This window comes from Centruroides sculpturatus, unplaced genomic scaffold (assembly GCF_000671375.1).
Source record: "Centruroides sculpturatus isolate CEXI.00-Female unplaced genomic scaffold, Cexi_2.0 scaffold596, whole genome shotgun sequence".
NCBI lineage: Eukaryota > Metazoa > Arthropoda > Arachnida > Scorpiones > Buthidae > Centruroides > Centruroides sculpturatus.
Genome location: NW_019384881.1, coordinates 7,730 through 21,473, shown reverse-complemented (window position 1 = coordinate 21,473; position 13,744 = coordinate 7,730). Strand labels below are relative to the sequence as shown.

The window sequence follows — 13,744 nt, the reverse complement described above, 5'->3', positions numbered from 1 at the left end:
TTTATATACTGTGTAGAATTTAATTGTAATTTTAATATTGCTTTATACTATGTCACATAATACTGTGAACAGTATACAGTATTATGTAACTGATGGCATTTGCTTAATAAATTCTATTTTAGGCCCTCACAGTGGAAGAGGTTCACAAAGCCATATAAAACTTACATTTTATTATTAAAAATATGATAAATTCTGTATTTTTTTAGTAAATATGAATAAACCTTGTTGTTAATAAGGTAATAACAAGAGTAGATTACTCTTGTACTCTAAATAATACTTGTTTGTACAGCACTCAACAGCTGTAATGTAAAAATAGACAATACAGTGTAGGCTATTTGATTTAATAAGAATCTTAATTAGCTTTAATAAAATGAATTCCTTCATAAATGTTAATAAAGTAATACTATATAATAATTGATTGCTAGTGATATGATTTATTATCGATCTAAATTCTTTTACTTGGCTACAGCACATTTACTATGCTTAAAAATCCCACTTAATTAAAACCAATATAAACATAGGATGATACAGCCAGTGTAGCACAACGATTGACAGCAGCGCCTCTTGCGGCAACCTCCAATATAGGGACAGAAAATAAGCTCGATTTCGACACTATATTTTCTAGCCACTGTACCTAGTAGCCATGCAGTTTACGGCCATTTTATAATTATGGAATACATTGTCCGAATTAAGCAATTATTTGAAGGCTGCAACTTCACTAAAACGTACATATTATTTATACATATAATTTAAAATGAAAAAGAAAGTAATGAATGCATTAAGAAATTTTTCAAGTTGTAAAAACAGATTAGCGACTTTTTGGCTACTGCTGATCGACGAACTTCGTTAATCCGGTAGAAAGTGGCATTTGTATCTTGGTCTTCGACGTGGCTATGTGAGATTTACGAATTTGATGATTTTAACTTAGGGTATTTTGGCCTAACCGGGAAAAATGGAAATTCTGTGTAAAAGAGGAGGAAATTTCCGACATTTCATCGGAGTCAAATCTCGAAGATCCTACGTAATTTTAATGCCAGTCGTTACGAACAGGTAAGCATACGGGATATAAATGTTGTTTTTCAATCCACATACATCGAGTCGATATTCGTTTAAAAAACAATTGTGTATTCGCGCAGAGGTAAAGTAATGATAATTATAAATAAATAAATAAATATTTTTGTTTAATTATTTGTAGGATTTGACGTGTTAAATAAGTTTATGGGCCGCGACGGTTCTGTGACTTATAACAATGCCGTGTGTTGTTAACAATAAAAATTCGATAGTAAATTTCAGTGTCTTCGATTGGTCGATGTGAACGGTAATTGAAATTGAAATTTTCAATTACCGTTCACATTTATTAATCGAATTATTATTCGATTAGTCGATGTCAATCGAATATTTTATATCTCCTGCGTTTTTTTATGCAGCGAGAGTGAAGCGAAATGACGTCACGAGCAGTGTTGACCAATTTGAAACCAGTTTTAGTGTGTTCGCTGTAAAGCGCTGCACAAAGAAAGGCGGGGAACTTCGTCATACTTGCCAGCCTTTAGAATGGGGAATATCTGGGCCGTTGGTTGAAAAACGTGGACAGCATAAAAAACGAAAAACTTTATAGAGTCCGAGTGCAAGTTACTCGCGCGCCGCCCTGGTGGCAAATATTTACATAACATATAGGAGTTCTCTAAAGAATGCATATGAGTTGTATCTGAGACATTACNAAAGAAAAAAAAAGAAAGGGTTTCTTGGTACAGAAAATCAAGTAAAACTTTTTAATTTTAACTTACCAAATTTTAAATGTTTTAATAAAATATACAATTAAAAAATAGAACTTTCATTAACTGGAGTGTAATTTTCATCTTTTAGTCAATAATGCCTGATATAATTTTAACATGTTTTCAACCAGTCCATACTGACAAATTTTTTACACCTTTGAGATGGAAGAAAGGAATTTACTTGCAAAGGCTAAATATGTAGCTGCAATTAAAGAAATTAGAAACGATGGAAGAAATACACTTACAGCTACGTGCCTAACCCAAATGAAAAATGAATGAGAAATCATTATATTTGTATTAAGGCATTTTTTATATTTAAATTGCTAATTTGCACTTTTAAATAATTTTAGATGTCTCTGCAATAAACAAACAGGATGATTTGCATGACAACAAAATTGTATATTGCTACTTTTATTAAGCTATATACTGTTGAATGTTTCTTTAATAAAAATATTTCGTACATGTTTTGCGAATTATTTTTAATACAAATTAATTTTCAGTTATCGGCAGATAGAAAAATAGTTACAGCAACGTGTAAGTGCAAGGTATCCATGGTCAGTGTAAACATGTTTGGTGTGCTGCTCCGTGATGAAAACAAGCTTAAGCAATGGCGACATCAAACGGTGCACACTCGGTAAGTAATCCTACAATTTTTTGTTTATAGCATAGTTTATACAGATTATTCCCAAAAAATTATACGTGTTTTGGAAATGTTGAGTCGAATTAGTCTAGAATCGATTAATTTTATGGAAGAAAACCTTTCAAACAGCCATAGTCCGTAAACTTCACACGTGTCGGGCTGCGATTGGCTCATGTATTTAAGGATTCCTACAACATGAAATTCGAATAATGTGGAACGTATCTAAGCATTATGGGGGGGTCTACTGTATTAGAATAATTGATGCAGGGGTTATCATTTGTAATGAAGCTCCCTGCATTTGTGCAAGCCCTGATGGTATATGCAAAAATGGAGATAAAATAAGCTTACTCGAAATTAAATGCCCTTACACATGTAAAGATAAAAAAAATTGTCGATTTCAAGACAAATAAGGTATTTGTAAAATATTTACAGTTTAAAAATTCTAAACTTTATTTAAAAGAGAATAGCATGTATTATACACAAAATCCAATTAGCTTTATATGTAACAAATATTCAGTTTCCTTATTTATTTATCTATAGTGATAAACAAATTGTAATTCTTAAAGTGGAAAAAGATTAGAGATTCGTTTGTTCACTACTAGAGAAGATGCAAATGTTCTACTTTTTGTTATTATTTACCTGCAATTGTAAATAGTATTTAAGTAAATAGTTTTATTATGAAAACACTAAAACTATTTACTTAAATATTGGAATTGCCCCATCAGGACTTCAATGCAGCCTTCAATTAGACTGTACATTTTGGAATTGGTACAATTTTAATAGAATAAAATCAATTTTTTGATATAAAAGAAATACTTTCTTTTGAAACGGAGGGCATGAAAAATTTGAACGATGTGTTATATACAATCACTAACTAGAGATTTAAAAATAACGCTATATATTAAAATTAGATTTAAAATAACACTACATTGAAGTCCTGATGGGGCAATTTCAATTAAATATTTTATAGTATAAGCAGATTTATGGTAGGAATAAAACTGAATTTGATGTTGAACATGTGATGTCTTTTTAGTTTTAATTTCTGTACATTCAATGATTACGCTTGTTTCGGGATAATTTTCTTTAAATGATTGAGGTAATGTAACCTTAATTAATAGATAATTTACAAACACAGAACAATTTACATTTGATTTTCTTATTCTTAATATTTTAACTCAGATACAAATTAAAAACAATAAGCGATTTACTGCGCTAGGTACAGTTTTCAAAATGTCTCAGATACAATGCATATGCATTCTTTAACTAACTCCTATGTGTTATGTAAATATTTGCTACCTGGGCGGCTTGCAAGTAACTTGCACTCAGACTCTATATGTTAATAAAGAATTTTTAACATTCATATTGCGCAGTACTTTAATTAATTAATTAATGATAAAAATAGAGAGATAGTTTTAGGATATGAAGATAATGGCATCAATAGATCAAAATTATGGCAAATCAGGCTATGGTAAGAATGAAACCTACTAAACTAATGGAAGTTTTCTGAAATTTTGCAGGTAGGTTGTGTATAAAGGGGATTGATGCTATTAAATTTTTGTAATTAAAGGTTTGAGGGGTGGGAGGGTGTATATATCTCTAGTGAGTTTGGATTTAATGAAGAATTTTATTTAATATATACAATTTTTTAAATAAAATTTGTCTGTACCCTCAAAATTAAGCTTGCTTCCATTTTATAATAAATAATAATATAGTTTCTTTAGATAAGATATAATAAAAGATGACACCACATGCAATTAAATTTTTTTTCTTTTTGCCAGAAAAGTTACACAACTCTGAATGACATCACTGCACAAACTCGAGATATTTTAAACAGCATGACTATCATACCTGGATTAAGTTATGGAGCAAGCCATGGCGTGTTTTGTGCTTTTATACCTCTGCACTGATATTGCCATCAAGAGGTAACGTATGGTTTTAAATATTACAAATAGCTTTTACAAATTATTCCACAAATTTTTTAAAATCATGAATTTGTGAAATTAATATATACAAAATATTATTTTGTTAAACACAGCACTGAGATTCTCTTGAAGCTTTATTAATAATTTCATGTTTAGAAATATGAGAAAAATTTTAGTAGGGAACAATCTTTATTTAAATAAAAAATTGAATGTTTTTGACTACAGAATCTTTATAATTAAGTTTGAATTAGTGAGTGATTTGTGAAATTTGTTGTTGTTAATTTTAGAAAGGCACAGATAAGCTCCAGGAATGAGTTTTAAATCATTTTTGGCGTTCCCTTTCTGTGCAGAGAAATGTTTGGATCGTTATATTATTGTCTACTTTATATGACAATAATACGATAACCAACAACAGTTGTAAAAGTTAAAGAAACTTTGTGTATTAACATATTAAATGCCAAATTATGGGGCATGCACAATTTAGATCTTGTCACTTGCGGCACTAGTGTCTGCCGGATATATACTTATCTTCTGGTAGTGAGTATGCAGTAGAAACTAAACAGGAAGTTTTAATCTACTTTTAAAAATATGGTCTTAAAGAATGTAACAGTTGCCAAATTACAAAAGAAATTAAATGAATTAAGGGAAAAGACAATAAGAACAAAGGCAAAACTTTTAGAAAGGTACACAAGCTTAAGAGAACACGTATAAACTGATGTTTTTACAGTTGTTGGCATTGTTTTTCTATCTTTTAACAATTACAAATACAACAATTTAGTTTTAGTTACTCAACTTCTATTTGTAATATACTTTTGAAATTTTAGATACATAATAAACACACAACAAAATGTTAAAAATCATTGTCATTGATGTTTGATGATAATTAAAATAATTGTGAACTGTTTTTGAAGTTAACTGTATTTTTAAATTATCATAATTATAAGGATATTTTTGGCAAAATTCATATCATTTAATATTTAGTTGGACCTCTCATTTGAATAACATCAAACACTATTGGGCATAGTTTGTTTGAGTTGATTTTTGCAATTGTTTCACTTCAATATTTTCTCAAGCATCTTTAATTCATAATTTTGACTGGTTTACTTGATGATGCTTGTTTTGACCATGAACTATTTTTATTATGCTCCATAAATTTTCTGTTGGACTAAGATCTGGATTTCTAGAAGACCAGTCAAATAATTTTTTATCTTCTCGATAATTATCTCTGTGAAATACTCAATTACTTTCACCAATTTAAGGTCCAAATGCAATTAAATTAATTTTTAACATACCTGATATTTTGAAGAATCCATTTTTATCGAGAATGACAATATCAGTTTTCCCATTGAACCCAAAAGCATCCCAAACTATTACACTGCCACCTTCTGACTGACTACTCATTCTAACTTTGGTTTCTATTTTCATATGATGCCAATAATATCTGGTCCATCTAAATTCTACTTTTTCCATCAGAAAAAACAACTTTTTCCTACTCCTTGGTCAAACTTGTGACAGATTTAGCCTATTGAAGTCTTTGTTGCTTGTGAACAGGTATCAAATTAGATATAACTTTCATTTTTCAATATTTTATGTTGCCATGAGCACATCACCACATCGTTTGATGGGACACAGATTTTGGTAAATTGGCAGTTATTTGTCTAGTCAATAGCTGCTGATTTACTTGTTGTTTTGTAAGGAAGAACACCTTTCGTTTATCTCTGTCGGTTACTTTTTTCTTGCATCCACATTGCTCCATTTTCCATAATTTTCTTCTTTTGTCTATACATTGGTCATGACAGTTTTAGAATCATAAATTATTCTAGGTATTTCTCTCAAACTTTCCAGCAACTTTTAATTCAAATATATTTTGAGTTTCGACCTATTTCTTGGAATTATGTTGTTAGTGTTTAAAACATAATGTTAAGATGTCAAACGCTTAAAATGATTGGCTGTTATAATATCAAGTGTGATATAAACCTTCCATTTAATCATTCATTAAAAATATGTTTACATTTGTACAGTAATAATACTGTAAACCATTCAAAATTGATTATCCTTATAATTTTGTCTGTTACAGATTTAAGCTTATTGATTTTCTTTCCAGTTTCTATATTTACTTCCCATTCTTTTCTTATGGGATCATCCCAAAATTTCACATCTGGATGTTTATCATTGGCACTGAAACAAACAACAATTAACTGGCATTTCAAAAATGCCTAAATAACTAAAAAGGCAATTTTTAAACAGTGTATACACAGCATGATAAACAAAATAGGAAGCTTCCTATCTGTAAGCCTGACACTAATGCCACCTATTTTCGAAAAGTGCATGCCCTATTGCAATCTTATATGGCTAAATTGATGATTAGATACATAGTAATTTGTCTAGAAGTAGGTGGTTATGCTGACATATTTTGCTAATCTGAATAATTTTTAATTTATAATTTTTGGAAGAAAAGAATTTGCCTGGATAAGACTCAAACCCACAATTCCTGTTTAACTAACACTTTGATTTTATTGAATATTTTCATACTTAATATTTGGCCATCTTATATTGGTGATTATTAATTAAGTTGTAGCATTTCATCTGCAGCTATTCTGTGGAAGATGCCATTTTTCAATCAAATGTTTGATTGGTACTGTACAGTACCTTAAGTATGCTATATACAGTGGTACCTCAGGATACGAACGCCCCAGCATACGAAATTTTCAGGATACGACATGAAATTCGAACATATTTTTGCTCCACGATATGAACAAAAACTCACCATATGACGTTACATTAGTTCACAGCACCATTTTTTATTCACTTCTGTTCATCGGTCTCAGTCCACGTGTTTGCTTCGTCATGGAAGGATCTCGCTCGATAAAGGAAATCTCGAGGTATTATCAGAAAGTGACTGATTTTATTGAAAAGAAAGCAAAAAGCAGTGAATAAAAATTAAAAAAAAAAAAAGAAAACATAAAACAACACTAATTTTTTATCATCTTTTCTAAGTTATTTTTAAGTTATTGTTACATTATGTTATATAAGTTAAGTTTTAGTATCATTTCCCTTCTCCCTCTCTTCCTCCACTGTGGTCTATCCTCAAGGGTAAAGTGCAAATAAAACTACATTTTCTTTTTATCAATTATTATTCTATTACGGTTATTTATACATTTACAACTACAAAATGCATTTTTCAGTGTTTTCCTTACTATAGTTATTATTTTTTTAATGTATTACTTAGCTTTAATTTGAGTATGTTTTTCGTATTGGAACGAATTATTTGGTTTTACATGTAATCGTATGGGGAAAAATGATTCACCTTACGACATTTTCATGATATGATCTCAGTGTCGGAATGGATTAATTTCATATCCTGAGGTACCACTGTATTTGGGTTTGTTTTTTGCCAGTTGAACATAGATTGAGGTGTTTTTTCAAGGAATGTGGGGTATTGGGTTTGAGTCCTGCTCCAAATCAATCTCTTCCAGAATATTCTAAAAATTTACTTATAATCATTAAATTTAACAATAGATTAAGTACATCTCTAATCTTAATAACTTAATTATTAAGTAGCTTTATTATAGTGTAAGAAACCAGCTGTATGATTTGATTATGCATATTAAAATACTTTGCATTTGTTTTTACATGTAATTATACTTCAATTTATAATTGTTTTTTAATGAATTAGATGTAGATGTCTACAGAAAATACATAAATGCTAACATTTTTTGGCAGAAGTAACTTCTATACATCTTTGATATACTTCATGCCATTCTCAAGCCAATAAAAATAAATTGAATAACATTTTTAACATGGAATAGAAGAGTTCTCTAGTAAAAATTTAAATTTGTTTTTTTTAATGCATTTCATTAGAGTGGATTACAAAATGTATTTAAGGGAGGTACAGTGGCATAACTCTCTCCTATTAACACAGGAAATTAATTTGAACTTAAAATGCTTTAATTAAGAATATTGTAAATAGAAAAAATGCATTTATTTAAAATTGAAATTTCATTCTTTTAGATATGGTGCATACTAAGAAACCATCTAAACAAGTTTGATTCTTTGGATGACAAATGTTTTATCTCCCCATGAAATGCTGCAGGTATCAACAGTTGTGCACTTTTCAAAAAGTTGTATGTTAAATTCTGTTGAGTCCTGACTGTTAAGATTGTTTGGCCTAGCTTGTTCTCATGGTTTTCCATGTACCATGTTTGTTAGAATCATCAAAATGGTAAGCTTATACTGACTGTATTGCTTTGACTGGTGGTGCCCAAACGTTTTGATATGTGGAAAAACTGCATATAAATCATAGATGAGTTAGGCTCATGAATATTTTGTATATTACGTATGTAGAAACAGTAAGTCTGTCTCTATCAATCATAAGAGATGTTTCAAGTAACTGCACACCATGTTGACGTGTGCTGAGCCCAATTGGTTCACAGTTTATGGTTTGGGCACCACTGGTTTTGACTGTTTTGGTGATGATTATTTTTAATTTCACCATCTTTCGACTGATTATTATTAGATGATAAAGTATTTCTGATTTTTTATTGATGATTATGCACAGCTTCTTACATAAATAAGTTTGTTATAGAAATTTTTTCATTTTCAGGAAAGTTTTTAGGAAGAAACAGAATCAAATAGGAGTGCTGAAATTCTCCAATTTGGATTATGGTAAGAAAGTTCAATATGCTATTTAACTTCAAATATTTATATAGCTAATTATCTAAAATGAGTGTCGTACAAAATGCCGTATAACATAATTTGTCATTTTTCTCAGTTCTTGTTGCTAATAGAATATGTAAAACCTTAGAATATGAAGTGAGAATAAACTTAGTTCCTTAAAACTTGCTTAAATATCTTCTGTAAAGTAGCACTATTACTTCGATGTTAGTTGTAATTGAAATTGTCATGTATCTGGATGTGCATGGTGTTTATGAAGTATTGATCTATTTCAGTGAAAAATTTGATTGATAATTTGATAAAACATATATGCAAACAGAATATGACTCTTACAAGTTAATTACTTGGAGTGCTGTATCTTGGGTGTTAAGTGTATGAAGCTCATTTTTTAAATGTAAACACTATTTTCCACATTTGTTTGCAGCATACCAAGCTTTGTACAGAGATGTTAGTAGTATACGTATGACATGTACTAATCACAAAATTAATTTATTTTTTAAATTGTTTCATATAAATTTTAATATATGTTATAATTTCTATGTTAGAATTTATTTTTTAAATTGTTTCATATAAATTTTAATATATGGTAGAATTTATTTTAATTACAAAAGAAGTGAGTGGTAATTTAAAGTAATATAACATTGAAATTATTTTAATTTTTTTATTTTTACATTACATTACAGTTATATAAGTATTCCCACTTTTTCCCGCAATTTGTCTACAGTAATGTGTATTTCTCCCATTAAATACAAGAATAAGTTCTCACGATTGCGAACGATATATTCCTTATTTAATTTTTGATATTTTATAATGTGACACCAAGAAAGTTGACATTGGAATTCGTCAATAAATTGTTCGTCAAGTTTTTGATAACGAGAAACAAACTCCCAGTTTAGGTAATCTTGTATTTGACGTAAAGTTGAGGTTTTTAATTGTTGGTATTTTAAAATTCTTTTTATATCATTTATTTATGAAGAAGATAATAAAATCATCCGAAAGATGTTGGTATTCGGAGATTTTATTCCAATCAAGATGATCCGAAAATCTTGTTAGGAATTGTTCATCTAAATTCTGATGTTGTCAAATTAAATCCCATTTTGCATATTGAATATTTTGTTTAATAAATATGATTGGAAAACGGTAATTTTTCCATGTGTGTTCCCAATTTAAATAATTCGCGAATTCTGAAATAAATGTTTCAGTTAAATCGCCTCGTTGACTGATCGTATCCCAATGAACATAATTTTTAAATTGACGAATAGTTTGTTCTTCTAGGGGTGAAGGCGAGAAAGCTTCTCAGTCGATGGGGGTGAGCGTTTTGTCTACAAAAAAAAAACAAACATTTTTTATATTATTTGCTGCTTTATTTGAGTATAGTAATGAGTACATAATACTTGATTATTTGAGTACATTATAGTTTAGTAAATATAAAATAATAAAGTACTTTACAAAATGAGAATTGAGTACATATAAAATAATAATTGAGTACATTACAAAATAATATTTGAGTACAAAATTATTTTTTGAAAAAAAAGTTAATTCTTGTCATGATCTCTAAAATCTTCTTTTTCAGATAAAATAATTTCGTTACAATCTACTTTTTGAGATAAGGTAATTTCATTGCAGTTAAATCATCATCATCATCATCTTCTTCTTTTTCATGAAGGAGTATATCGTCACAGTCCCCAAAATCTTTATTTTGAGAAAAAGCAATTTCACTACATTTTCCAAAGCCTTTTTCATTTCTGTCAGTAGTGTTTAATGAATCTGTTTTTTTCTATAAAACTCGGATGCATAATTTGTTTGAAAATGATTTGGGCAATGACAGATCCAGGTTCAAAAATAATAATTTCTGATCCAAAATTATACATTAGGACCCCGACGTTTCCACGATAGTCTCCATCAATAACTCCTGCATTGATCATAATAATATTTAATGATAAAGAAGATTTTGGAGCTATTCTAGCATAGCAGTTATTTGGCATTTCTAAGGCCAGATCTGTAAATATTGCTTTTTGTTCATTGGGCTTAATTTGAAAGCCTTTAACACAAAATATATCATATCCAGCTGCTCCCGAAGAAGCCTTTTTTGGAATTTTTACATTTTCAGATAACTTTTTAAAATAAACAAATTCTAGAATATAAAATATTTAATTATTATTACATTTCATACAATCACATTTTATAAAATATTTATTAAATATAGGCATTATTATTTTATTTTTTATTACGAAAAATTTACATTTATATGGTTTATTATTTGGCAATTTTAAACAAAGTTTACAAAATTTCCTTGCTGAAGATTTATCAGATATTAGTCTATTAAAGTTTCTAATTAAAAAATAATGAGTTTTGTATAATAATAAATTTCTTTCTTTTTCAAATTGAAATTTACTTATATAGATTGGATAAATTAATTTCTTTTCGTACCCATATACACGAATAGTTAGACAATTATTTTTTTTCAAATGGAATATTTTTCACATTTACTGGAAATTTTAAACGATTTATATTTAGATATTTTAAATATTTTCTATATAAATGTATAGAATTTCTATTAGCACTAGTTGCGGGATATAAGTGTGCAACTATACGATATAAAAAACATTGATTATCTGAACATTTTATATTTAATACACAACGTTTATTAACTAAATGATTGGGAAGTATAATATCACCACATCCTCCCATCTCATTTTTATATATTCCTATATTAACATCTATAAATATAATTTCTTTCAGTATCCACCCTGATCCATATTTTATAAATTTTTCAATAAAGTATCAAATGCATTTATTAATATCAAATAAAATTGTATCAAATGCATTTATTAATTTTTCCTCAATCATATATGAAGATAAAATATGCTCAACGAGGCTAGAAAAATATACATCTTGATATTCTATAATATCTTCTTTATATTTTAAAAATTTCTTTCTACAAACAAAATTATTATTAGCTAAAATATTATAAATTTTTGATGTAATTTTTTCAAAAAAGACAGCCGGATCAATATTTTCTAAAATAAACGCTCTATAAGTTTTAGCATATCCCCTAAAAGCTTTTTTCTCGATATAAAATTAAGCATTCTCGTTTAAATGTTCATCTGTTGCATCGAAGGCCTTCTTGTACAATTTGAAATCTTTAACATTAATATTATATTTGTTAGTGGATACTTCCCTTTCGTTTTTGTTAATGAGACATACCAGGTAGACTGGAATTCGACAATTTCCATTGTTTGATTTTGAGATATTTTGATCTTAAATGGACGAATGTTCGAAGATTTGGCATTATCTACAGATAAGTCTATGTTAAATTTTTGTTTTTTAGCCTTTAGAGGACCAGGGGTAACGACTGGTCGTTACCCCCCCTTTTCCATAAAGACGACAAGGTAACGCCAGTCGTTACCCTAATAAAAATCGGTTTTAATGAAAATTTTTGGCAACAGATGCCACCACTTGACGGTAGTGTGTTGTCTACTATCTGTTTCACNTTTCACATTTACTGGAAATTTTAAACGATTTATATTTAGATATTTTAAATATTTTCTATATAAATGTATAGAATTTCTATTAGCACTAGTTGCGGGATATAAGTGTGCAACTATACGATATAAAAAACATTGATTATCTGAACATTTTATATTTAATACACAACGTTTATTAACTAAATGATTGGGAAGTATAATATCACCACATCCTCCCATCTCATTTTTATATATTCCTATATTAACATCTATAAATATAATTTCTTTCAGTATCCACCCTGATCCATATTTTATAAATTTTTCAATAAAGTATCAAATGCATTTATTAATATCAAATAAAATTGTATCAAATGCATTTATTAATTTTTCCTCAATCATATATGAAGATAAAATATGCTCAACGNAATATTAAATTAATTGTCTGACATAAAATAATTGACAGATGACTTAATTGTAAAACCTTGAATGCTTGACACAATTTATAAATAAAATAACGTAGGTGTCCAAAACCAAAACTAACAGGGGAGGGGATAACCTAATTTACCTCCCCAATGGGAAGATAAAAGTTAATATTGTAACCTCGAAGTAAAATGTATAAATACTTACCACCAATTATAGAGTTTTTATTCTTTTCAGCTTTTAAAATAAAATATAATGGATTCAAGCAGAAATACTCAAGTAAGTATTTAAAATAATATGTTTTTTTAAATTTACATTTCAACTCTTAAAATTATTTTAAATAAAATATAGAATATAGTAGACTCCAACACGGGAGCTGTTAGTAGAAACAGGAGCGATAAGTAGAAGTACTCAAGTAAGTATTTAAAATAATATGTTTTTTTAAATTTACATTTCAACTCTTAAAATTATTTTAAATAAAATATAGAATATAGTAGACTCCAACACGGGAGCTGTTAGTAGAAACAGGAGCGATAAGTAGAAGTACTCAAGTAAGTATTTAAAATAATATGTTTCTTTAAATTTACATTTCAACTCTTAAAATTATTTTAAATAAAATATAGAATATAGTAGACTCCAACACGGGAGCAGTTAGTAGAAACACAGGAGCGATAAGTAGAAATACTCAAGTAAGTATTTAAAATAATATGTTTTTACATTTCAACTCTTAAAATTATTTTAAATGAAATATAGAATATAAGTAACAGAAAAGACAGGAACAGAGGAGATAGAAACAGGAATACTCGAGTGAGTATTTAAAATAATATGTTTTTTTTTTTTTTTTTTTAA

General features: G+C 28.4%; 2 long non-coding RNA genes across 2 annotated transcripts in view; both read left to right on the top strand.

Annotated features, from left to right (window-relative positions):
* Positions 1-733: 733 nt before the first annotated feature.
* LOC111631027 lies at positions 734-13,297 on the top strand. Its single transcript, XR_002757621.1, has 7 exons — positions 734-1,050; positions 2,273-2,406; positions 4,191-4,334; positions 8,346-8,556; positions 8,938-8,999; positions 13,133-13,174; positions 13,247-13,297. It is a non-coding gene; the product is annotated as an uncharacterized LOC111631027 (long non-coding RNA).
* Positions 13,298-13,656: 359 nt separating this feature from the next.
* Positions 13,657-13,744, top strand: part of LOC111631028 — a 7,765-nt gene continuing 7,677 nt past the window's right edge. The window contains exon 1 of the long non-coding RNA XR_002757622.1: positions 13,657-13,702. This is a non-coding gene — a long non-coding RNA (uncharacterized LOC111631028). The remainder of the gene's footprint in view (positions 13,703-13,744) is intronic.